We start from the raw sequence: 12,969 nt of genomic DNA on the forward strand, positions 1-12,969 counted from the left end.
GTCCCCGCAGCCTGACTCTGGCTTTCGCCTCTGCTCTCAGGAAGCCCAACCCGTCTCCCCTGGGTGCCAAGCTTGCGCTCAGGACACGAGTACTTTTTGGGAACTCACATCTTGCAGTCGTGGAACCCCAGCCGCTGGCGTAGCAGGTTGTCAGCTCTGACACTCTCAGCGAGGCGTCGGGCACACAGGCAAGCTGGATGGAGTAGCTGCACTGCACAGGCTGGTCCAGTTCCAGCAGGGCGATGTCGTTCCTCTGCGTGATGTTACTGTAGTGCTCGTGAACCAGCAGCCGCTTGATAGTGCGCACTTGGGCCTCAGGGCCCAGCTGAGTCAACCGGGTGGCCCCGACCACCACGTGCCACATGGTGATGTGCCTGGAAGGCAGAGGGAGAGAGGGGTCAGAGGGAGCGGAGCCATGTGCTGCAGCAGCCCAGCAGTCCCCTCCCTCCTGCTTCATAATGGAAAGGGGAAAGCAGCGCTACGGAGGGCGTGACTGCCATAAAGGGCTCCTATAAAAAAAATGGTGAACCACTGCAAACAAGCCCAAGGGTGAAGAGCTCCGAAAGCCCACCAGCATGGAGCGCTCCCAAAATAATAGCAAACACTGCAGAAATCCCCCACACACAAAAAAAAGAATGGTACAGGATTCCCCCCAAAAGGTAATGGTGACAAGCTCCCAAAAGCCACAATGGTGAGGCACTCCTGCGGGGATGCACTCCAGAAATCCTAGCAAAACCATAAAGAGCTCCCAAAAAGCAAGATCGTGAAGCCCTCCAGCAAGCCCCAGGGTGCTAATTTCCAAAAAAGTACCAGGCTGCAGAGCTCCAAACAAGGCCCAGGATGCCGGACTCCCGAAAATACCAAACACACACTGCAGAACCTCCCCCCAAAAAAACCCCAAGTGGTGCAGGGACGCCTTCCAAAACACCACCAAACGGTGCAGGACTCCCCCCAAAAAACACCCAACAGTGCAGGACTCCCGCAAAAAAACACCTAACGGTGCAAAATTGGGTAAATTTGGGTAACCCCAAATGATGCAGGACTCCCTGAAAAGAACCCCAAATGTTGCAGGAGTCCCTCCCAAAAAATCCAAATGGTGCAAGAGTCGCCAGAAAAAAAAAGCCCTAAACGGTTTGCACTCCTCTGGGGCAGCACAGTGAAGCACTCCAAGGATCCCGGGTTTTGTAATATTCCAGAAAATAGCAAAGCCATAAAGGGCTCCAAACAACAGAATGGTGAAGCCCTCCAACAAGCCCCAGGGTGCTGAGTTCCAAGTAAGTACCAGGCTGCAGAGCTTCTAAAAAGCCCCAGGGTGCAGTATTCCTAAAAAAAGCAACAAACACTGCAGAATCTCTCCCAAAAAAACCTCCAAACAGTGCAGTACTCCTTCCAAAACTACACCAAACACTGCACGATTCCCCAAAGAAACACCCAACGGTGCAGGACTCCCCCCTAAAAAAACACCGAAAGGTGCAGGACTCCCCCCCAAAAAAATTAGTGGTGAACGGCTCCCAAAAATCCAAATGGTGATGCACTCCCCCGGAGCAGTGGTGTGAAGGCCTCAAAAAAATCCCGTGTTTTGTAATATTCCAAAGAATAGCAAAACCATGAAGGCCTCCAAAACACAAAATGGTGAAGCCCTCCAAACAAGCCCCAGGGTGCAGAGCTCAAAAAAAGTGCCGGGTTGGAGACTCCCAAAAAACCCAAATGATGCAGGACTCCCCAGAAAAACACACAAATGGTGCAGGAGTCCCCCCCAAAAAAAACCCTACATGGTGCAAGACTTAGCAGGAAAACAAAAAATAAACGGTTTGCCCTCCTCTGGGGTGGAACAGTGAAGCACTCCAAGAATCCCCCGTTTTGTAATATTCCCAAAAATAGCAAAGCCATAAAGGGCTCCAAAAAACAAAATGGTGAACCACTGAAAACATGCCTGTCACGTTAAAAGGACTGAGCAATTTGGCAGAAAATAAACCCCCGTGCGTTCCAGCTTGTCCTCAGATATCAGAGGGGCTGGGGGCGGCTAGGCTTAGATTCTGAGTGATACCCATTTCCTGTATTACAAGTCCGGTCGTGTTCTATATAAACATATATATACATACACACACACACACTCATACATAGATAGATAGATAGAAGCTTAACGATTACGGATGCACTTGTAACTCCATACACTTTCAGTCTAGCCACGTTGCATGAACTAGCACGGCCACCCTTAAGGAATTTAACTGCGTTCAATGAGAACTCTTACGGCTAGGTTAACAAATAGTGTAGTTTATTAAAGTGACAGATACACAAGTTCTTTTGGATTGCCGGTGATAGAACTACTGCCCACAAAGGTGGTACAAATAGTATGAATATGAGTAATACAGCCTGGCTACAAGCGCGCTAGATCACAAAACAACTCTATCAATCTCCCGGGGAAACACGTGGTATAGCCAAGTGTTAATATGAGAATTATAGCCGGCTACAAGCGCATTAAATCACAAAACAACTCTACAGAGGTTGCCCAATCTCCCGGGGGGGGGACACTTGGTATAGCCAAGTGTCCACATCTTACTCAAAGGCATCCCTCTGGGGGGGAAGAGAGGTTCAGCCCGTCGACTGATCCCAGATGTTAGAGCAGGTCTGCGATGGTATCTTCCCTAACATCCCTCCTCTCTTAAGCTTTTATACTATTCTTACTTTACAGGTGGAGCTTGAGTGACTCTAGTCCTATTTGTCTTTGTTGCAATTGGTGTAAAAGTTTCTCGCTTTGCTTTTAAAGGTAGAGACCAAGAAAAATTCAGAGCGCAGGCTCAGCGAGGGGTGGTTGCACCTTGGAGGTGGGTAGCTTTGGGATGGAGGTGTGGTTTTTAGTATTACAATGAGATTATAATGAGTATTTTGTCAAAAGGTGAGAGACTGTCGGCCCATTCCCAGGCACTCCGCTACACACCATTACACGCACTAAATAGGTTATTGTATCTTTGTACAGTAGCGTTGTCTTTGACCAGGTACCTATCCTAGTTAGCAGGGGGAGTCTCCATCTCATTGTTCCATAGCACCTTCCAGTTCCTGTCTTATCACAGAGCCGGGCCGCGCTGTCTCTACTCTGCTCCACCCTCTGTACAGTTTCTCTTAGAGTCAGCACACCAAGCTCCCCTGGCATTGCCAACACCTAAGGTTGCCTCAGGAACTTCTGCGGGATGGAACTCTTGCATGACCACCACACTCCACCCCAAAAGTTTCTTCAGTGCTGTACCTTTCCTAAAAATGCAAATATAGATTTAATTTCTAAGTCACCTCCAGCAATAATTCCACAATGCCCAAGGGTGAAGAGCTCCGAAAACCCACCAGGGTGGAGTGCTCCCAAAACAATACCAAACACTGCAGGAGTCCCACCAAAAAAAAGATGCAGGAATCCCCCAAAAAGGTAACGGTGACCAGCTCCCAAAACCCAAAATGGTGAGGCACTCCTGTGGGGCAGCAGGCTGAGGCACTCCAGAAATCCCGGCTTTTGTAATGTTCCAAAAACCAGCAAAGCCCTAAAGGGCTCCAGAAAACAAAACAGTGAACCCTTCAAACAAGCCCCATGGTGCAGAGTCCCAAAAAAGTACCGGGTTGGAGAGCTTCAAAACAGACCCAAGGTGCAGGACTCCACAAAATACACCAAACAGTTCAGAAACTGCCCCCAAAGGGTGCAGGAGTCCCCCAGAAAAACACCAAACGCTGCAGGACTCCCCCAGAAAGATAAGTGAATGATTCCCAAAAAACAAATCGTCAGGCACTCCTGCCGGGTGGCGCGGTGAGGCACTCCAAACATCCCGGGTTTTGTAATATTCCAAAACATAGCAAAACCATAGAAGGCTCCAAAACCCAAAATGGTCAAGTCCTCCAAACAAGCCTCAGGGGGCAGAGCTCCAAAAAGGACCGGCTTGGAGAGCTCCAAAAAAGCCCCAGGTTGCAGGACTCCCAAAAAACCCACCAAACTGTGCAGAATTTCCCCCAAAATAACCTTAAAATGGTACACTACTCCCTCCAAAAGAACACCAAACGCTGCAAGACTCCTCCAGAAAATACTAACTGGGAATGGCTCTGAAAAACCAAATGGTGAGGCACTCCTCCAGGGCCGCGTTGTGAAGGCCTTCAGAAATCTTGGGTTTTGCAATATTCCAAAAAATACCAAAACCACAAAAGGCCGCCAAAAAACAAAACTGTGAAGCACTCCAAACAAGCCCCAGGGTGCAGAGACCCCAGACACACAGAGGGTGCAGGACTCCCCAAAAGAATACCAAATGCTGAACAGCTCCCAAAACACCAAATGGGGATGCACTCCTCCGGGGCAGCGCAGGGAGGTGAAGCACTCCAAAAAATCCCGGGTTTGGGAAAATTTCAAAAAATAGCAAAACTGTAAAGGGCTCCCCCCCAGAAAAAAATAAAATGCTGAAGCCCTTGAAAAAAGCCCCAGTGTGCAGGGCTCCCCCAAAAAAAAACCCAAATTGTGAAGGAATCCAAAAAGCCCCAAACTGTGAAGGACACCCAAAAAAACAAATGGTGATGCAGTCCTCTAGGACAGCGCGGTGAAGCACTCCAAAAAATGCCAGGTCTCGTCCTATTGCATATAATAGCAAAACTGTAAAGGGTTCCCAAAATACAAAATGGTGAAGCCCTCTAAACAAGCCACAGGGTGCAGAGCTCCAAAAAAACACCGGGTTGGACTGCTCCCAAAAAGCCCCAGGGTGGAGAGCTCCAAACACCACTACGAGGGAGGACCCTGAAAAAGCCCGCGATGGAGCACTCTTAAAAAGCACCGGGGTTAAGCGCTCCAAAATATCCAACTGGTGAAGCAAACCAAAAAAGCCCCGCAAAGAGGGCTCCCAAAAAGCCAAACAGTGACAGACTCCCAGAAAAACCAAATGGTGAAGCACTCCTCTGGGGTGGCGCGGTGATGCACTCCAGAAATGCCGGGTCCTGTAGCATTCCAGAAAATAGTGAAACCATAAAGGGCTTCCAAAAAAACAAAATGGTGAAGCATTCCAAAAAAGCCCCGGGGTGCAGAGCTCCAAAACACCCAAGTGATGGAGCGCTCCCAAAAAGCCCCATGGTGAAGCGCTCCCAAAAAGCCCCCGACAGAAAGCTCCAAAAAAGCCACACAGTGCAGGACTGCGAGAAAAGCCCCACGGTGCAGTAAAGCACTCCTCCAGAGCCATATGGTGATGTGCTCCTCACATGCTTCAAAACTAGTGTGGGCAATCCTAGATTGGGGGCAATCCTAGAAAACAGTAGTGGAATAGGTATTTTTATTCCCTTTCAGAAACTCCTAGCCAACAACTCTACAATGTTCCTGCCAATCTCCTAAAGACAGTCATTCCTAGCAAGTCCTCTCAAAGTCCTTGAATGCATCCCAGTTCTTCATCTCCTAGGGGTTCCTGGGAAATTCCTCATTTCTCCCTCCTTTTGCTGTGCCAGAGAGCCACGCTACACATTTCCACAACGGAAAGGCTGCCTGCGCAGAGCCAGACTGCACCTGATGGGGACACAAATGCCACACCTCTTCCCAGACCCCTGCTATTTATTGCACAGGGATTAGCCCATTCTGTGGCCAACTGCTCTTCATGCTTCCTAGAGAGCTTTCACCCTTCACAGGTGGCACCTCCACAGGGGCACAACCCACTTCTCTGCCTTTGAGGAAACCCGCAACCCACAGGCGGCCCTTTCTCACTGAGATACAAGGTGGCCCCCAAAACATTCCCCTCAGCCCCTTCAAATGACCACCTGCAGAGCTCCCAGTTCACCTGGGAGACACCTCTCTGCTCCTCTGGTCACTCTCACCTCGCCCTCGCTGTTCACCTGCTACCCAAGCAGCACAAAGTCCACGTCTGTGGCAATGCAGAAGGCTCAGCCCAGCTCCCCAGGCTGAAGCTAGAAGACATGCAGACAGCAGAGCCTCGGCGGATGGACAAAAGGGTTTGGACTATGTCCCTGCTTTCCATCTATAGCTTGACTAGAACTTGACAGTATGTTACCTGCCTACACTCAGAAGAGTCTGGCTGAGGGTTTTGCATCTGTGAACGGGGCATAAACAAGACAGTATGTGTTTTACACGGAAACAAATGAGCCTCACCTTGCTTAGCTGAAGCTTGCTTCATTTCGTTTACATTGTCTATACATTGCATATATTCTACATAGGGAACAAGTCCTGCATTGCCCAAGCGAGGCAACTTCTGCCTGCATGTAAAATACACACAGCTAGGACACCATCTAGGTACCTCCATACGCATAGAATACACACAGAAAACATGCAGCAAGTATAAACAGAATATAGATGGAGAGACACAGAGAGATGCATCCAAATACATGTCTTTCGTCAACATAGATAACACCCCCCCCCCCACCCCCGCCCGGTCTATACAGAACATCCACAGACATGATACACTATCTGCAGGAAGAGAAGCCTCAGCTGACCTCATCTCACTGAGGCTTTTTTCCTCTCTCTATTCAGAAGACAAGAGTATCTACACATAAAAAAAGTATACAGACACAGGAAGCACAACCATGTTTTTCTCTCCGTAGATGCACTCTCTGCACAGAACACACACATAGAACGTGCGGAATAGACGTACAGTGTGTCAGTTGCATACGGACTGCACAAAGCAGACAGACAGGTGAGGGGAAGCTACGCTTTATGTCCAGTATGAATGTTGATGTCTTTATGTGGAGTCAATACTGTCTCTACATGGAACACAGCCATTTTCAAGGCCAACGGAGGAAGGGCATTTCTCTCTGTGTGTGGAGCGTATGCTGTCCTGACTTGGAACACATGCACATGGATACACATACTTTACGCATACATGGAATATACGCACACAAGGTGATGAGAGGCTTTTCTGTCCGCACAGAGAGTATATGGGCTAAATGTAATACACGTACATAGAAAAGCAGTGCCTCACCTACCTCGACATGTACGCAACCATCTGCGTACACGCAACATACCTGCAACAAGGGGAAGCTTTTCCGTTGCTATACAGACTACATACTGTCTTCCTCACCACTACGCATGGACAGGCAAAGCCAGGCTTGCTTGCTCAGTATGCAGTGTCTATCAGGCTATACTCTGCCTATCAGAAAAGAGACAGGGAGGCTTTTCTCTCCAGATACAGACTGCATTTTGTCTGTAGATAGACTGTATGCAGGCAAAGCATGTCTAGTCATAGACTAGGTACTGCCAAGGCAGGGCTTTTTGGTCTGCTTATACAGTGTACACTGGCTGTATAGAGGACAGAAACCAACAGAAGGGTGAGGTGGGGCAATAGCTTTCTCTCACCATACAGACTGTAAAAATGGCTGTACGGAGAATACACATGGAGAGCACCGCACTCCACTGCCCTGTCAGGACACAGACCGTATGCCGGTTACGGAGCAGAGACGGGCCAGGTGAGGCAGGGCTTGCCCACCCACCCGCATAGGAAATCTGGGGAGGCTGGGGGTGGAGGGGGAGCGTCTCTGTACATCAGGCACGCTCTGCCTACAGAAGCACACAAACAGGGGAGGTGAGGCTTTTCTCTTTGCAGAGCAAACACTTGGTGCACACCGGTAGTAAGTACGGGGCGCTCTGCCTGTATGGGGAATAGAGGCTGTTTATGGAGTAGAGACGTCTCTGTACTTAGAACATGCACTGCTCATCTGCACAACAGACCCAGAGAGGCAGGGGAAGGTGGGGGGCTCCTGCCCCTACACAGGTGATGCCCTCTTTGTAGAGCACAGGCAGAAGGGTGAGGCAAGGCAAGGCTGCAAGGGGGCTGTCAGTCATCAGAGCCCTCCTCCTGCAGCTAGGGAGAGGCATCCTTCTGCCACCCTGACCTGAAGTCTCAAGTGGCTGCAGCACACTGGGTGCTCAGGGCCATGCTGCTCCAGGGAGGCTGATGAAGCTCATCAGGCCCTCATCCCCACAACATCCAGGGGGAAGAGCCCGTCACCCTGGCAGGGCTGTCCTCAGGAAGGCTCAAGGAGGAGCAAACACATCCTGCTGCTTAGCACCATGGGGCTGGTGGCACAGTCAGGACTTTGGCTCCTATGACCACAGGACCCTTCTTTGAGGAGCACAAGGAATAAGGACTGCTGGCCCAGGGACAGGGCTTCCTTGACTGAGCAGGCAAGAGAGTCTCTGCTAGCATATGCTTTGCCCAGCAATACCTCAGCGCAAAAGGCAGAGCTGATAGCCTTGACGAAGGCGTTAGAACTGAGTGAAGGAAAGAGAGTAAATATTTGGACTGACTCAAAGGATGCTTTTGGTGTAGTACGTGTCCATGGGATATTATGGAAAGAAAGAGGACTATTATCCTCTCAAAGGGGCAAACATCAAATACAAAGAGGAAATACTGGAATTGTTACAAGCAGTCCAGAGACCGATCAAAGTGGCAATCATGCACTGTAAAGCACACCAATCAGGAAATAGGAAAGAAGCTATAGGGAACAATTAGCTGATAGAACAGCTAAAGGAATAGCAAAAAGGAATGCCTTACAAATGGCATTAATTCCTGCAAAGAACATTACATTGCCAAAAGAGAAACCTCAATATTCGGAAGATGAGAAACTAGGGAAGTTATTAGATGCAAAAAGGAATTTTGCAGGATGGTGGGTCACAGTTCAGGGACAGCTAGTAATTCCCCCACTTCCGATGAGAGAAATATTACAAACAAAACATAAAGAATGCCATTGGGGTCCAGAAGCATTAGTCACCTTTTTAAAGAGATATGTGGCATCTACAAAAATGTTAGAAATGGCTAAAATAATGTCTGCCAAGTGTGAGATTTGTTTGCCAAACAATCCGGTGGTAAAGAGAAGAGTTCCAGTGGGAACCTTGAAATCGGGAGTACAACTTGGGAGATTATTGGCAAATTGATTTTTCAGAATTACCCAGACAAAAAGGGTATCGATACATTCTGGTGGGGATTCATACTTTTACAGGATGGCCTAAAACTTTTCCTTGTCAGACCAATCAAGCAAAGAAAATCATTAAATGGTTGTTACAGAAAATAATTCCAAGATTTGGAGTACCTGTTGGGATATCTTCTGATAGAGGCCCACATTTTATTACAGAAATAATACAAAATATTAGTAAAATTCTGGGAATTACCTGAAATTTACGTACCCTCTGGAGGCCTTAATCAAGTGGAAAAACAAAAAGAATGAATCAGACATTAAAAAGGCAAATTAGCAAAATACATCGGGAGACAAACTGGCTACTACAACTAGTGAACTGGCTAAATTGCAACAGCCTTTGCAATCTTCCCTATTGGCTTTAGAAACTAATCAGTGGCTGTTGTCAAACATATTACCAAAATGGGAAAAGGTGAATGGAGACGACCAGGAAATGATTGTAGATGGACTCGGTGTGGTCCAAGATAACCTATCTTTGGCTCCCAGTTGTATCCAGGCTCAACTGTGGGCGCAATCAGTAGCTGCTTCAATCATAAGAGAGGGTGAAGAAGGCACTCTCCCCACTGAAGTTCGGAAAATAATTTGGGATAGTGCCACGGATTTAGAGAAAAAACTCCAGTCCTGGTGGAATTTGGTAAACTTTACCTACGATCCCGTCACAAGTACAGCCACAACTTTTGTATGAACTATACACAACGCTTCAATATATTCGACTTACCCTGTTATGGCATTAGGATTGAATCACAATGGAACCATACTCTATCCATTTGAGCATCAAGTATGGGCCCAAAAAATAGGACAGAAATGACAAACTGTAGATTTTGAACAAGGGTTGTTGTACGGGAACAACAAGGCTTCATCTGTGAAGGTAATGCAATCAGAGGTCAGGATATCTGTTTAGATACTGAACAAGATGTTTGTCATTTTGAGACTCGCCCTGACGAAAACCCTGAAACAGTGCTTATATATATATTGGTAAGGGCTGTGTATGTTTGAGAACAGCTTGTGATTTTATATCCATAGATGATGTAGTTATAGATCCTAGGAATCACTCAGATTTTTGTGTTTGTATTTCACTGAAATCATGGGACGTGATTTTTTCTCTTATTTGACTCCAGTCACACCTCACCAGCTCTTGCAATCTAATTATACATTAATTCAGGAACTGCTGCCTACACCCATTGGATTGAATCTCACTTTAGTGAAACAATTGCTACACCACCAGGATTTAATCAAAATTTTGAAAAAGGTCAAGGAAAACGGACAAGGAACTTTAATAACTGTTCATCACAGTGTGGAAGAAATACACCGTGTTTTAGGGAGGGTGGAAAAGGATGCAGAACATAAATGGTGGGACACTCTTTTCGGGTGGTCACCTACTGCTACAGGCATCCTAAATAAGTTATGCCACCCTATCGTTGTTCTCCTGATATTGATTTTTAATCAGTCTTGTTTTATCAAGAATATATTATTAATTGGAGGATGATGAATCGATTAACTCGTTTGGCATCTATACTTGATGCACATAATCTACTTAACCGATTAAAATGAAAGTACTGAAATAATTTTCAAAGCTTTCAAAGGGGGGAATTGTTGTAAATACTCTGATTTTTTAAAAAATAATCACAATATGATCATATAGAAAGTTTAAATTTGATTAATAAATAAAATAATTAAATACAAATGCATAAGTTAGGATTCTTAAGTTAGAAACAAGATACCATAGGAACCTCACCAGGGAGTTGCTATTCTGTTCTAAGGAACTAATAGTAATGAGATGGAACGATGAAGAATCGAATAGAAAAGTCTTCTTTGAGTCCTGTGACAATGTGACCTGATATGCACCAGTGATGCTGCTTGGAAAATTCCTTACCTTTCCCATCTTGATTCAAATATCAAGAATGCCAATCAATAAATATTAATAGAAATAACCATGGATTAATTTAAGTATGGATATTGATAGAATAGTATAATCCAGAGAGCGATTACTAAAAAATTAAGTTACATATTCTGTATGAAGGCAACCAGGTATGATTTAGCTGTGATTCAATCATAAACTAACCGTTGAATAATGTAGCATTGCGAATAGGTAGAATTTGCCTGTCAAGAGAATTATAAGTTGCAGGCCTGGTCAGTAAACCGAGGAAAACTTAAGAAGATTCCAAGAATGGAATTTTGCAACCAAGCTGAGCATGCGCAAAGATGGGGTTCAACTAGAGGACACCATGAGGAAGAATATGGACGACCACCAGAGGACCTTAGACGACCACCTGTGTACCTGAAGGCGCATGCATCACAAGCATTTGCATATACTAATGAGTTCTCGGAAACTATATGAATATGTTAACTGTTTCTTGGAAATATGATGACTATGTCTACTTTGATTGTATACAACTTCTGTAGCAGAGAAACTAAACACGCACACTAGGTGGAGCGATCCCCTGTGCATCCAGTGCTGCAATAAAGAAGTGCCTGCTCACCTACATACACTGTGTAGATGAGTTTTTATATTACAGATTTGTAACAGGCTGCCTAACCCAGGGAGGAACTGCAACCACATACACCAGCATAGGCTTCTCAGACTCTGCAGGCAGGGTGCCGGGGGCAGTGAGGAGGTGTCCAGGGGACAGCAGCATGGAGCAACATCATCCCACAACCCGTGTGTGAAAGCAGAATGACGGGGCACCCGTCTCCACCCTCCGCTGGACTCCTTGTCCACAGACATGGAAAAAACTGATCAAGGATGCAAAGTTCAAGGGCACGCTGGGCTGCAGCCACCATTCGGTTGTAGAATTTAAAAACCAGAGAGAAGCGAGCAAACCAGCAGAATCACAATGCTGGACTTCAGCAGAGCAGACTGCTGCTTCCTGAAGAGCTTCTAGGCAGGAGCCAACAGGAGACCGGCCTGGAGGGCAAAGGGGAGCAGGGCAACGGGTTGAACTTCAAGGACAACAGCCCCCACCTCCCCAGACACCAGAAGGGCCCATGCCAAGACACAGAGTTGGTCACAAGTAGCAGAAGGCCAGCACTGACAGACAGGAAACTCCTGACCCAGCTCAAACACCAAAAAGGAAGAACACCCAAGGCGCAGGCAGAGATGGGATACCCAGGACGAACAGAGAGACACTGTGCAAGCATGCAGGGATGGACTGTGGAAAGCCACAGCTTAGCTGGAGACAAACTAGGAAGAGAGGAAAGACAACAGGAAGGGCTTCTGGAAGCAGAAGGAAGCCTAAGGGAAACACAAGCCACTGCTCAACAGGAAGGCAACTTAACTGGCAAAGGACAGGGGAAAAGCTAGAAAAGATGCTACCCGGGGCAGGGATGTGTGGGCAGGGGGGGTGTGGGGGTGTTTCTGGGTGGGATTCTGACTCAAGACAAGGAAAGGTGCTCACCACGAGGGTGCCCAAGCACTGGAACAAGTTGCCAGAGACGATGCTCAATCTCCCTCCTTGGAGATACCCCAAACAGGACTGCACGCAGCACGGAGCAATATAATCTGACTGGACCTGCTCTGAGCAGGAAATCAGACCACATGGCAGCGGGAGGACCCCCCCGACCTACCCCAGTCTACGAATCCCCAGCCATCTCTCATGTCACTCCAGTATTCCCCAAATTCATCACCAGCAACTGCTCATGTTAAGAGCTCTACAAAAGCGTTTGCAGAGCACTATACTTGCTCCTAGGACACCCGGGGAGCTGCTGAAGACAGCAACCCTTGCCTTCCATCGCTTCTAGAGAACCAAAGCACAGCAAGCCTAGGGCGCACTAAAGCCACTGCAGCCAGGCAACAGAAACAAAGGCAGAGTTTAAAGGCTAGGTCTTCCCATCTGAAGCCATCTGAGGCCACACGGGGGCAAGTAAAACAGTTCTAGAAAGCACAGGGCTGGCAGGCACATGAGAAGACACAGGAGAGTTCCTCCTGGGGAAAGCTGGCCATGTTCAGCTCAAGTTCCTCCCCCCACCTTTCTCTCCCTGGGGAGGAAGAAGAAACCACATTCAGCTAAACTTGCTTTCACCCTGTTGTGGAGGGCACCCAGTAACTCA

Source organism: Gavia stellata, unplaced genomic scaffold (genome assembly GCF_030936135.1).
Source record: "Gavia stellata isolate bGavSte3 unplaced genomic scaffold, bGavSte3.hap2 HAP2_SCAFFOLD_44, whole genome shotgun sequence".
NCBI classification, from domain to species: domain Eukaryota; kingdom Metazoa; phylum Chordata; class Aves; order Gaviiformes; family Gaviidae; genus Gavia; species Gavia stellata.